This window comes from Prenolepis imparis, unplaced genomic scaffold (assembly GCF_030444845.1).
Source record: "Prenolepis imparis isolate NDT839.2.m4 unplaced genomic scaffold, iyPreImpa1.0 SCAF_8, whole genome shotgun sequence".
Classification (NCBI taxonomy): domain Eukaryota; kingdom Metazoa; phylum Arthropoda; class Insecta; order Hymenoptera; family Formicidae; genus Prenolepis; species Prenolepis imparis.
Genome location: NW_028141166.1, coordinates 12,204,700 through 12,217,942, shown reverse-complemented (window position 1 = coordinate 12,217,942; position 13,243 = coordinate 12,204,700). Strand labels below are relative to the sequence as shown.

General features: G+C 30.9%; 2 protein-coding genes across 3 annotated transcripts in view; one reads left to right on the top strand and one right to left on the bottom strand.

Moving 5' to 3' along the window:
- Nucleotides 1-2,016, bottom strand: part of LOC145940024 (uncharacterized) — a 298,072-nt gene extending 296,056 nt beyond the window's left edge. Inside the window, exons 1-2 of the mRNA XM_083044795.1 lie at nt 1,996-2,016; nt 1,296-1,343 (exon numbers count right to left, since the gene is read on the bottom strand). The gene's annotated coding sequence lies outside the window, so the exon portion shown is untranslated. The remainder of the gene's footprint in view (nt 1-1,295; nt 1,344-1,995) is intronic.
- Nucleotides 2,017-12,876: 10,860 nt separating this feature from the next.
- Nucleotides 12,877-13,243, top strand: part of Glurb (metabotropic glutamate receptor B) — a 157,009-nt gene continuing 156,642 nt past the window's right edge. The window contains exon 1 of one of the 2 annotated variants that reach the window (XM_083044249.1): nt 12,877-13,023. The gene's annotated coding sequence lies outside the window, so the exon portion shown is untranslated. Of the gene's footprint in view, nt 13,060-13,243 lie in introns of both variants that reach the window. The other variant, XM_083044250.1, reaches the window with a different exon arrangement.

Below are 13,243 nucleotides of genomic sequence, written 5' to 3'. Positions count from 1 at the left end.
AACGCTAGGACGTTTCAATTACAAGGGTAAGAGAACCTAACAGATATATGCTGCGACGTATTTCGTGGCATGCATATGCTGCATATCATTCGGAATTGTCTGAGGGCGAGTTTCGCTCCATTGAGGCCGTAACATTCGTTTACGACAAACGGGAGAATAAAGACCGCAGTTGCGTTGTATATCTTAGATATCTTGTATAGAAACGATTATGTATAATTTTACAAAAGTAGTGCAGGAACAATTATTATGTACGTAATTTTATCCTTTGATATTTCGCTTAATCTAGTTTTAGATATACATATATCTTAATTTTTCCCGGTTTTCCCGATTTTTAAAAATATTTTTTACTGTCTTCCTCACAACAGAACCGTGTTACATTTTATAAACAAACAAAGTATTTAATTTTTTAAAATAAACATAAATTTTGAAGCATTGTTAGTGTCATTTTTAAATGCTGGTTGTTATCTAATATTCTTGAAATATGTAACAATTTAAATATTTTTATATTCGACAATCTTATATCTCAAAGACACGATGACTCTTTATCAAAGCATGAACTTCTTATATATTGTCGGATTCTTTTTCAAAACGCAATCGTGACTAATATCGAAATATATCGTTACACTAAGAGAATTTTTTCTTAGAATTTACCTTGAAAATCATGGTAATTGTGGGACAATATAGTATGGAAAGAATTTTATGAGAATTTCTCTGATTAATATTTATCACAATAAAAATAATATCTATCACAATAAAATATAAAACACGTTTGATTAATTTTACTAAACTGCTAAGTAAAATTAATCAAAGATATTTTATATTTTATTGTAATAGATATTATTATTTTTATTGTGATAAATATTAATCAAAAAAATTCTCATAAAATTCTTTCCATACTATATTGTCCCATGATTACCATGATTTTCAAGGTAAATTCTAAGAGAAAATTCTCTGTGTATAATTATTACATTTAACGATTTTATTAAATCTCATTGATAATCGACATAAAATTATATTGTAACAATACATTTTTGTTAAAGCACGTGATTATTCAAACAAAAATTGAAGCAATGAAAACGAAGGAATAAAATTTAGAAATTATCGTTTCTATACAATCTTTTGAGTATCGATTTTTACGGATAATTATTTCTCTATTCTTATATATATATATTGAAGCAATTTAATAAAAGTTATTCAACTTAATCTGTTCCGGCTTGTCCATTTTGAGGCAATAGATCTGTCTACAATTTCTACAAATCTATTATTTTAAAATTAAATAAAAGTTTGTCACTCACCAGCACCGATGAGCTGTAGCGAAGTTATTGATATCAAAGCTGCGTTGTCTGTAACACATAAATATAAAATCCAAATTATTGCAATGTCAAAAATAATTCATATGTCAAGTTATTATTATTATACGCGTCAAATTTTATATTCGATGCATACAATAACAAGCAGACAAATATAAAATATGGAATATATAAGATATACATATATATATACACACATATATATATATATATATATATTTAAAAATTTATAAAAATTAATATTTTAAATATAGAAACATTTTTATATGATTTATATAAAAGGCAGCTTTCCAACAAGAACACAGTGCGACACAGAGTATTATTCTATCTTTGTTGTCCACTGGTATTTAAAGAAGATAGAGTGATACACTGTGTCACACTGTGTCCTTGAAAGCTCGCAGTCTTTCTCTCTGAGTTTCCTTTTGTTCAAATTATTCAAATAATATGATTTATATAAAAGGCAGCTTTCCAACAAGAACACAGTGCGACACAGAGTATTATTCTATCTTTGTTGTCCACTGGTATTTAAAGAAGATAGAGTGATACACTGTGTCACACTGTGTCCTTGAAAGCTCGCAAAGTCTTTCTCTCTGAGTTTCCTTTTGTTCAAATTATTCAAATAAATGAACCGAATTAATGTGTGCACGCAATTTATAATAATTAATATACAAATAATAGCACTCACCCTAGGATTCCTTCGCCGGTGCCCGAAGCCTCGCCTAGGCCTCCTCCTCCTCTCAGGTTAGGGTCGACTTTTAACGACACTCCCGCACTTGTACGCGCGATACTTTTAACGGCACTCCCGAAATTGAGAAATCAAGAATCTATTACGCGACGGCGACGTGTTTTGGGTACTTGTAACATTTTGTACTTCAAGAAAAAAGAAAAGTTTCAGTCTAATCGGGATAATTTAGGTTAACTCTTCGCCGGACTCGACCGCGTCACTGAACTCGACTTTCGGCTACATTCCGTGCTGTGAAGATAGGTTTCGTCGACAGTTGGCGACACCGCTGCGCAAAGTATCGTTGTCGATGGTGGGGATCAGTCTCATGGAAGACTTGCAGCGTGGTGGATGCATGGGACACACGTGTCTAATAGAAAGAGAGGGGTCCGCGAGGTACTGCACCGAGCTCGGTTCGTTCTTGGCTGTGAAGTTAGGTCTCGCCGTCAGGTGGCGACACCATGCAGAAGTTTGCGGTCAGTGGGCATCGGCATCAGTCCCGCACGAGACGTGCAGAGTGTTGAATGTATGGAGAGATACGCGACTTCTAATGGAAGTGTGTGCAGGTATTTTAATCGAAACATTCTTATAGAAAATTCTTATACTTTGTTCGCATTTTCTGTTAAACATTTGAATTTTCAAGCATTAGATAATTAATTAATATATTTTTATGCATGCATTGCAATTTTATTATCAAAGAATAATATGACTTTGCTTCGCGCGCGTATATTCGATTAGGTTAAACGAAATGAGAAAGATATACACGTATATGTTGTGTTATTGTATTATATTACAAAATTATATATAATACAATAATTCCTTCATGGATGCACTTTAACGTAATGAAAGGGCTCCTGAATGGTTAATCCTTTATGATTTATTCTAAAGGTTTATTCTGAATGGAAGCCAAGTACCCAAAACGCGTTGTCGTTGTGTAATAGATTCTTGATTTCTCTATTTCAGGGTGCCATTAAAAGTATATTACGTATACAAGTGCGGGAGTGCCGTTAAAAGTGTCGCGCGTGTTAATTAACAGATCTCATCGATCCTGATCTAACCTAACCTGAGAGGAGGAGGAGGCCTAGACGAGGCTTCGGGCACCGGTGGAGCAACCTTAGGGTGAATGCCATTATTTATATATTAATTATTATAAATACGTACATACACGCATTAATTCAGTTCATTTATTTGAATAATTTAAACAAGAGAGACTCAGAGAGAAAGACTTTCATATAAATCATATAAAAGTGTTTCTATATTTTATTTAAAATATTTATTTTTGTAAATTTATAAAATTATTTCATATTTATATATCTTATATATTCCATATTTTATATTTGTCTGCTTGTTATTGTATGCATCGAATATAAAATTTGACGCGTATAATAATAATAACTTCTTGAAATATTAATTATTTTTGACATTGCACCAATTTGAATTTTATATTTATGTGTTACAGACAACGTAGCTTCGATAACAACTCCGCTGTAGCACATCGGTGTCGGTGAGTGACAAACTTTTATTTAATTTTGAGGTGATGGATTTGTAGAAATTGTAGATAGATCTGTTGCCTCAAAATGGATAAGCCGTAACAGATTAGGTTGAATGACTTTTATTAAATTGCTTTAATATAATTCAAGATAAAATAAAAATTAAAGAAGGATAATTAGAAAGAGCACTTTTTTAATAAATTTTTAAAGAAATTTAAATATTATCTAATTTATCTATTTTTAATAAAGAACAATTTTAATAATTATACGTAATAGTAATAATTTATTTTTATGTCGCGCCGATCTTATCCTAATTTATAGCTTATCCATTCTAGTACTTATAGTAGAAATTGTTCTTAACTTTGCTTTAACTAATATAAAATTAAATGATCATTTAATTAAATTATCTGTAGAGTGATGATAAATTAAATAAATAATAAATAATTTAATTTTGTTATATATAAAAATTACATTTTTTATAAATTATATGTATATTACTGCAAAAATTTTAATCAATTTTAATTAAAAACTTGACTTTTCTTCTTACAATTAGTTAAAGTAAAGTTATATTAAAATCATCGAATCCAACGAACGATTATAAAATCGTACAATCGTCAAGAAGCGTGATATGTTATTTACACTTATCTGCTAGCAATAATAATTATTCTGCAAAAGGAGGCTTTCTCTCCTTTCTTGATCTATATGCATACGTTTAACAAATCATAAGTCTAACTGAAGAAGAATAATTGCTGCCAAAATGCAAAGTATATACATAAGGTACTTCTGAGAGCATATGAAAACATATCGTGTATTTTATATTTTATTTACGTGCAATAGTACGTAATCAGGAATGCTTTTGATGCATTCGATTAGGGCACGCGAGTAGGGCACATGATTAGGACACCGATTAGGGCAACGCACCCCAAATCTCGAATAATTCCCGCTGGATTAGTCAGCAAATAGGGTTATTAGGGCTACGGAATCATTAGGATTTTCTTCTTAGTATCCAAATAATTCTAGAGATACTAGGATCATTAACACATTAAAAATTGAAAAATAATTATTAAATTATTTTTTAAAAACTTTAAAAAATTAAATTAAAACTATTCTTAGAAAAAATAAAATAAAATAAACTTTGAGATTAATTTAAAAGATTAAAATTCTATTTAAACTTCTATTTTCAAGAGAAATAAAATAACATTTCTTTTTTAGGAAATTAAAATAATTAAAATTTATACAAGTTAGGAAATTAATTATAAAATTAATTATAAAATTAATTATAAATGTTAAAAATTATATGTACACATATAAGACATTTTTTAAATATATTAAAAATTATATGGAGGGTATGGGATAATGTAATGGGTGTAGGGTCACCCAAGCCGGACAGGTCGAAGAGGAAAACTCAGAGAGATATCGTAATTATATTTTTTATATTAATATTTTAATCAAATGAAAACCAAGAAGGAAGTAATCGAGAGAATAGAAAAAAAGAAGGGTTCAGTAATTTAGACATCTTTTGAAAATGTCCGAGGACAGATGGCCACCGAAAATATTTCGATGGACATTACAGAAAGGAAGAAGCGCAACAGGTCCTTACGATTTTGGGACGAGAAAATTTGATAGGATATAACAATCAAAGAACTCAAAAAAAAAAGATGCATTGCATATAGAAATGCATGACGAAAAAAATAGAAAGATAGCTTGCAGCTCGTACATCGCAATAGCAACTTGCTAATAATATAATAATATTTTTTAATTATGTTATATTTTATAATTCAGTACATTATATTATACGGAGCATTAAGTATCATAATATTATGTTATGAAAACGCTGATATATAAATAAAATAATGTAAAAATATTTACTATATTAAAGTGGAACATTCGAAATAAAGCATATGTTATATATAAAGGAAGCAACATTTGTGAAATTTGCAAAGCCTATATTCTTTGAGCATCTTAATGCTTTATATACAAATTCTTTTTAAAAAAATCAATTTGTGATTTTTGCTAATTATATACATGCATTATTCAATTCTTACTGACTTGACGACAATGACGATTTTTACACAAAAATGTTTCACAATTGAAACTTCACTATAACTTCATTTTGATATCTTTATTTATATTAAATATAAAATAAAGATATTTTTCTCTTAGAATTGAGACTATGCTATTAATGCTATTAATTAATAATAATAAGTCTAGTACAAACTCGATCAACCCAGCCATCGTTGAGATAATTAATACTTTATAATTAAAGAAGATAAAAGATTTATTTGATGAGATTAATTGATATTAGATTAAATTCGATATATACAATGCGAATTGTATTTTAATTAATTTTCTTATTAATTTCTCGTTTGTATTAAAATCAAAACGCATCAATTTCGGCTGAAATAAGTATGTTAATTAAAAACAAAGTAATCTACTTTTGTCAATACATCGTTACGTTATATACAAATAATTTGATTAGGTTTCAAGAAATATGTCTAAATATTTTAATTATTCAAAAAACATGTCTAAATATCTAATTTTAAAATATAGAAAAAAAATTTCCATAAATAAGTTTTTAAATGTTAAAACTGTACATTATATTATAATTTATAATTATTTTTGACAACAGGAAAATAAAATATAATAAACGAAATATTAATAGCTCATGCATAGCTATGTTTTTAAATGTAAAAGTGAGGCTTAATTTGCTGTAAACTAGGCTGTCATATCAACGTAATTTAGCTCTGTTTCTGTTAAGTATGATAGAAGTTTTGTCCATGTTGTGGAAATTTTGAGTGGTATACGTGATGAATAATATTACATTTATATTATAATGAGAAAATGAAGGGAGAAGAAAACATTGGAAGAGGAATGCTTGCTCTTATACGCATGAGAGACGATATATCCGGGAAATAAATTTGTTTTACGAAAGATATCCCCCTTATTTTCTTTGTTACACGTTCTTTCTTATACCGAGCACACAAATCAAATAAAAATATTGTATAATATATATTTTACGCTAGAATTAATAAATAAAAAAATTATTAATTTCTCTTGTGCGAGTCTTTTCAGTGCTTAAAATTTTACGTATATATAGAGAAAAAGAAAATGCCTCAGAACGTTATTTTCAAAACATATTTATGTCCACTTCGTTGTATCGTTTATTATACATAAAAGTTTATGCAGATCTGTTTTGAAAAATTCACGTAATATGATACTGAATAATAAATTCATGAAGATAAATTGTAATATAATACACACAATGCATACACATAATACGTACCAACAATTAATATGCATTATCACAGTATAATATCTATCTATAAAATTATATATTCTACAAAATCAAGCTATAAATTTAGTCTTAAAGCGTTTCCCTCCCTCTCTCTCTCCACATGTATACGTGACTAACGAGGTTCTCCCTTTGGAAATTTAAACAGCTACCGTTCCGTTGAACGCAGTCGATAATTGGTGCCTGTATTTCGTTCTCTATTTCGTTCTAGCAGTATATAATGATGTGCTCGGGAAATGCACCGAGGTTAGCTAGAAATGAGCTGCCGTGAGGGAAGTTCGCTTATACTCGTCGCGTGACTCAAATTAGGAGAACGAAGCGCGCTTCATTCGCCATTCGCGAATGCGAAAGTTAATGGATTTCATAATGGAATGCGCATTGTCATAAATTTCACGCGAACTTTCCGCCAATAAGCGCTTCGATTTAAAAGCGTAATAAATTGGCAAGCCGGGGAGCGGTAAAGCAGACGGTCAATTCCCGCAATTTTCGAACTCTCATGAAAGACAAATGGGGTTATAGCCAGCAGGCGAGATGTACTGTATGACGCAGTACTAGAGAGCTCCGTAAAATTGTTTTAATCCATTTACGAGAGATGAAACCACGTCGAACTCGCGCTCGTCATTATTCCTTACAACTCGTTATCTGATTCCATCCCGCAGCTCTAGTTTTTCTCGGTGTATCAGGACTTTTAAAGCGCATCCCGATTTCCCACAGGGAATTTTGCCGCCAGCATACGAATATCGAGCGAATTCGAGTTGCACGATTCAATTGCTACTAAAACGCTAGATTCTTATTGCATTCGTCGTAGCTTTGCACACGGCCACGCTTGCGACTACATTGACGTTTCGTCGATTATAATTATAAACTTTACTCCTTTTTGTTTTAAGAGGCGCAAGAGAGATATGATATAAATAACGAATATCTATGATTACAACGGGCGATATATATGCGAATCGTTTTATTCTCGTGAAATATTAATAATATAGAGATCACGTAACTCTGAAATAACTGATATGACCCTATTCGACTTCATATTAACTTCCGAATCGCGATAATAATAAATCGAACGAGAAGAGATGGCAATATTAGATGTTATCCATGGTATTTGATATTGAGAGAAATTTGGATGAAATTATATATCTTTAAATTATGCCAGGATAGCCCACATTCGGAATAAAATTATACGAATAACATTAAGCTTGTTTTTCTCTTTGCTATTAAATGTATTATATAGTATAGCTTTTATAATTAAAATAAAAATCTACGGAACTTAGCATTTATAAACTTTGATATTCCACAAAAAGTAAAAACAGTTTAGCCTTGAAAAATTTGCATAAAAACTTACTTAATTTATAAGTGGTAGTAGGTTTATTTAATAATTGAATTTTCAAGCCACATCGTACACATATTTGTTTGCTCTTTTATCGAGTAATTTTATTATTAAACCAACGATATACGGAAGAAAGATGGATATGTAAGTAAATAAAAATATATAGATACAAATAGATAAATAGATAGATAGAGAACTTATTTATTTAATATAACAAATAAATCGTAATTGATTATCAGAATCGAATAGATTTCGGAATGAGAAAAACAGACTAGATAAAATCGCGATTCGTAACCAATGAATATTTTATTAAATCTGATTTTGTAATAAACATCTATAATAGAGAATGGAAGCAATGAAGAAATGCTAATAAAATTACAACAATTGGTTTGCGAATTTAATTCCGCCAAAGCTTCATTATGCATTTAAGAGTGACGGAAATGCGACAAAGACAGCGGCGACCTTTCTTCTTGTAACAGAAATAACGTAGCTGATTCACCCCCCCGAGAAACTTGTTCCATTTATCTCGAGTTCTCTTGAGAAATGCTCGTGAGTCTGCGCGGATAAACCTTACCTACGATGAATCATCGCGTAAACCGCGCATTTCGCCTTCATGTCCGTCAAAGATATAACGCTACTCCCAAGAGAAAATGGCCCAATTCGAAAATTCATCTGGACATCTGCGGAGTTAAATAAACCTCGGAAAGTCACGTATTTGTTGCTCCGACGAAGTTTCTACGAATCTAGTGAAAGGAATGCGAGGAGCATAGAAGTATCATTTAATAGAAATAGAATATTTCACTTTAACAGATTAAAATAAAACAGACTTTTGAAATGTTTGTCTTTTCTATTGAAAGCATTTTTAATGCACTATCGCTAACAGGAAAGTTACATCTACACAACTAGTTTATAACTTTAATTTATCAAGTATTTTTTAATAATTATAAAAATTAATATTAAGTGAAAAAAATTAATAAAAAAATAATTTTCAAATCATCAATTGTTTAAATTATCAATGTTCAAAATGATGTCCCTGTTTATTAATGCATTTTTGGTATCTACGCAATATTAACTTACTGCATCGTACGAATATGTTCCTTTGTTGAGATGCATCTATTATTCTTTATTTATTAAGTTGTCTCTAGCGTTGACAAGCGTTTGATAAACTATAAAGCTTGAAATTATTTTTAAAAATCAATAAAAAACGTGATTTTTCGAGGTTTATTAACTATAACTTTTTAACGAAGCATATGTTTATAGAAATTTTTTTGTTTCAACTTCAATTTCCTATAAAACCCTGAAGTTTCATTGACTTGATCTGAAACATCTGGTATTATATATGTGTATATGTGTGTGTAATAAATGCTTAATATTATATATTAAATTTTGCACGTAGAAACTAAAATCAAAAAATTATTAATTGTTAGTTTATCTCCTTTTATGCAAAATAGTTAATATAAAAGTTATATATGTATAAATAGTTAACATATAAATAGTTTAATATAAAAATACTGTATACTGCGTGCACGCAGAAATTATGTTAATTTTATATTCTCAGACTAATTCTACATGTAGTTGAGTTTTGCGAGGAAAAAAATCTCTTTTAAGCGAAACGTGCGAGCGCACAGCTAACGTCAGCTAGACCATTTACGGAAATACGAGACATGGAAGACCGCACTCTGTAACATTGTGAATGTTTCGCTGTAACCAAATGGCCCTGCTGAGACGGCAAACGAGTTCACAAAGTTCATGGTTCTTTATTGTTGAAACGAGAAAAGGGAAGCTGCCGCGCAGTAACGGTCCTTGTAATGTGTGGCTTCGGCAAACTTTTGCTCGCGACTTTTTACTGTAATTAATTCCTATGATTAGAAACATTCTCTCAGGACCGTACCTTTTTGGTTGGGTGTAAGTGCGTAAATCACATTCTTATGAGTCTTGTTGGAATAGAAATTTTTTGCTACCGTGTCCACACAATCGAGATTAATGCTAACATTTTCACCGTTTGTAATTTCTGAACACGTTGGAGCAACTGTCTTGCTCCTTTTTGTTATGATACGGAGAATAGTTCATTTTTTTAATTGAACAATAAGAATAAAATGCTATTCGGAGTAAAAGGAGAGCGTAACAGAGAGAAATTGTCTTTTATGCGAAATTGTGCGCACAAAGATCAACTCTAATTGACAATTTGATATGCAATTGATTTTGCTTGTCTTTTTTTTACTCGCGATACTATTCTAAATTTTTTTTTAAATTGCCGTGCATTTGTCCGAACAGATGGTAATATATATGCGAGAACAGAAAATATCGTTCAATGTCTAGTCTTTTTTTTTTATAGCGCGACGAATGCGAGTAGTGTTGTGCGCTATAAAATAAAAAAGACGACGAAATGTGCAGTGATAAATTGTCGTCCATTATTTTTACCGTCTAGAGTGCGAGGACTATTTATCGTAATACGACCCCGAAACTTGTTGCCATTGACGGGGCGGCAATGTTGTTAAGCGAAATCCAGCGTGAACTTCGCGCGCATATATACCGTGTTGCGCGGTCATAAGGAGAAAAAAAATTCTTCGCTCGCTTCATAAATCCCTGCGGGTAATCATTTCTTATAACGCTTGAAGGGATTCTAACATGCAATTTGGTGATGATAAGAGTTGCGCAGAAGCCGTAGGAATTCATAGATACAGTGAACGAGATCTAGCGATTATCGATTTGATTTTTATTTTCATGAATATATATCTCACGACTGAAAGTCTACTCTAATCATATTCATAAGTATCATTTTCTATCCCTTAATATCAGCTAATAACTTTAATACGCATAAAAGCGTTCGTGAAATATATGCAATGTATTAAAAGTCACGTACTTTCTCACAATTATAAATTTTTTAATACTTAATTAAAATTTTGTAATCACCATTTCTTCTTTTAGCAAAAATTGACTAATTAAATCTGGAACATTCTCATATTTATTTCTTAAAGTTTCGTTAATGTAAAAAAATCATAAATGAAATAAAAATTTTATTATTTTGTTACAATTACTGAACTCTGAGTATTATATAAAAAAACAACGCTCTCTAGTTTTCACTTTTACTATCCGTAATTGAGGGAAAATACGCTGTCCGTGCGATGCACTCTCTGTAATAGATAGCAACTGGTAGTTGCGACACCCTGTCGTCACATAAGCAATCAATCTTGTTGTTTGCCAAGATTATATTGTAAGCGGACGATATTTAATCATACAGTATAAATAAATGCAAGTTCATCGACCTTTGAGGTACGACGTAGAGGTGTTTGCTTTTTTCTTAGGGAGATTAATTAATAATATAATGTAGCGGTTGCGCTTTCGCGCTGCGTCAAAGGTAAATTCAATAACGAGCGTGTGCGAACACTTTATATTATTAAGTCAACTCCTCGCGCGACAGCTTTTAATCGAATATTACGAACATTATTTGATGAAGTGGATATTTAACAGAATTTCGTAAATAGTTGTAATATATCTTAATGCACGTAGCAAACATAGCATAATTTTTCTTTAAATTTGCGTGAAATCGAGCAACGAAATCGACTTTTCCAGCGGTTTTCTATTAAAATGCCACATATTCGACGTCTGAGCCAAATGTTTTGAATAAAATATTCCATCGAGTTTTCAGCTTCATATTTAATGTAGAATCGAAAGTATTTACTAAAGAATTTTGAAAGATTTATACTTTTTATGCAGAGTTTTCTCTTTATTCAAAATTCAAATATTTTAATGGATATTTTATTTTCACATTCATAAATTGTTTTGCCTACTTTCAAATAGAATTCTTGAGACAAGCACAATACAGTATCTCATATAAGATAAAATTTTATATGTAAAACCACTATAAAAGTGAACCACTAATGTTACATAAAGTTGTGTATAGAGAAGTCAGTCTAGATATATTTTCTGAAATACTTTATAGTGCTATATTTTTCGTCTCAAAACAGTTAGAGTTCCAAAACACATCCAGAATATTATTCTTGCGATTGCACACATTACCACCATACACTTGAAGCATGTGTAACATAAACTATTCTAAGAACATCTCAGAACATAGAAGCACTTAGCTTTTAGCTCTTAGAATTTTTGTTTTCCGCCTTAACCTGGTGATTTCGCTTTACATTTTAAAAGCGCTTACTCAATATTTTAATTAAAAGTCAGTATATTATATTGAAAAATACAAAAATACAAAAAATACACAAAGAATTTTACAGTATATCAATAACTAAAATAATTGTCAATAATCGTGCTTCTAATCCATAATTAAATTTTAATTAATTAGCAATCAAAAATAAAGTGCGTTTACATTTATCAAAAATCTACATTAATTTATACACATAATAGTTTAAAGAAAATATCAGTAGTGTTGCTATATCTAAAGAAATTTTACAATCACACTGTCTTTATTTGCAAAATTTAATTGGACCGATGCAGAGAGGCGCGAATAATGCAATCGATTTTTCTCGATGCGGCATTAAAGCTGTTGAGGCAGTTAACTCGCGGAAATCTGCGAGACAAACCCGTCTGATTATTCGTCGATTGTCGCGCATTTCCCTCAACACAATTGACGATATTATCGGTCCAAAAGTCGTATCGTCCCGACTGCCCGATAAGAGAATGCGCGCCGCGTGGGATGCTGGGAAGAGGGGTTGATTCGGTTCAAGCCGGCGCCCTCGCTGCACAAGTTCCTTCAGTATACGCGCGTAGCTACATTCGGTTGGACCCTATCTCGTGTTCGCGTCACTCTTTGGAAGGAAACTTCCACGGGGAGAACATTTCGTCGATCGATCTACGTGTCGAATTATCAGTGTGTCTCTCTCGCTCGAACTTGATCGAGAATAATTTAAACCGACACAATTGTAATTCATCATCCTTTCAAGTGTTCCTTAGTTTCCGTAATGCTTGTTTTATGCAAATCAAAACTTTAGAAAACTTGATTTAAAGATTCCATATTTTATAGAGATTTTGAATAAATAAAGTATTAATATGAACTGTTGTTTTCAATTTCGCGCTAATTAGGACTGATAATTTTGTAAAAGAAGTTTTGGAATGTATTATAAAATTTATTTCAAGTCAATT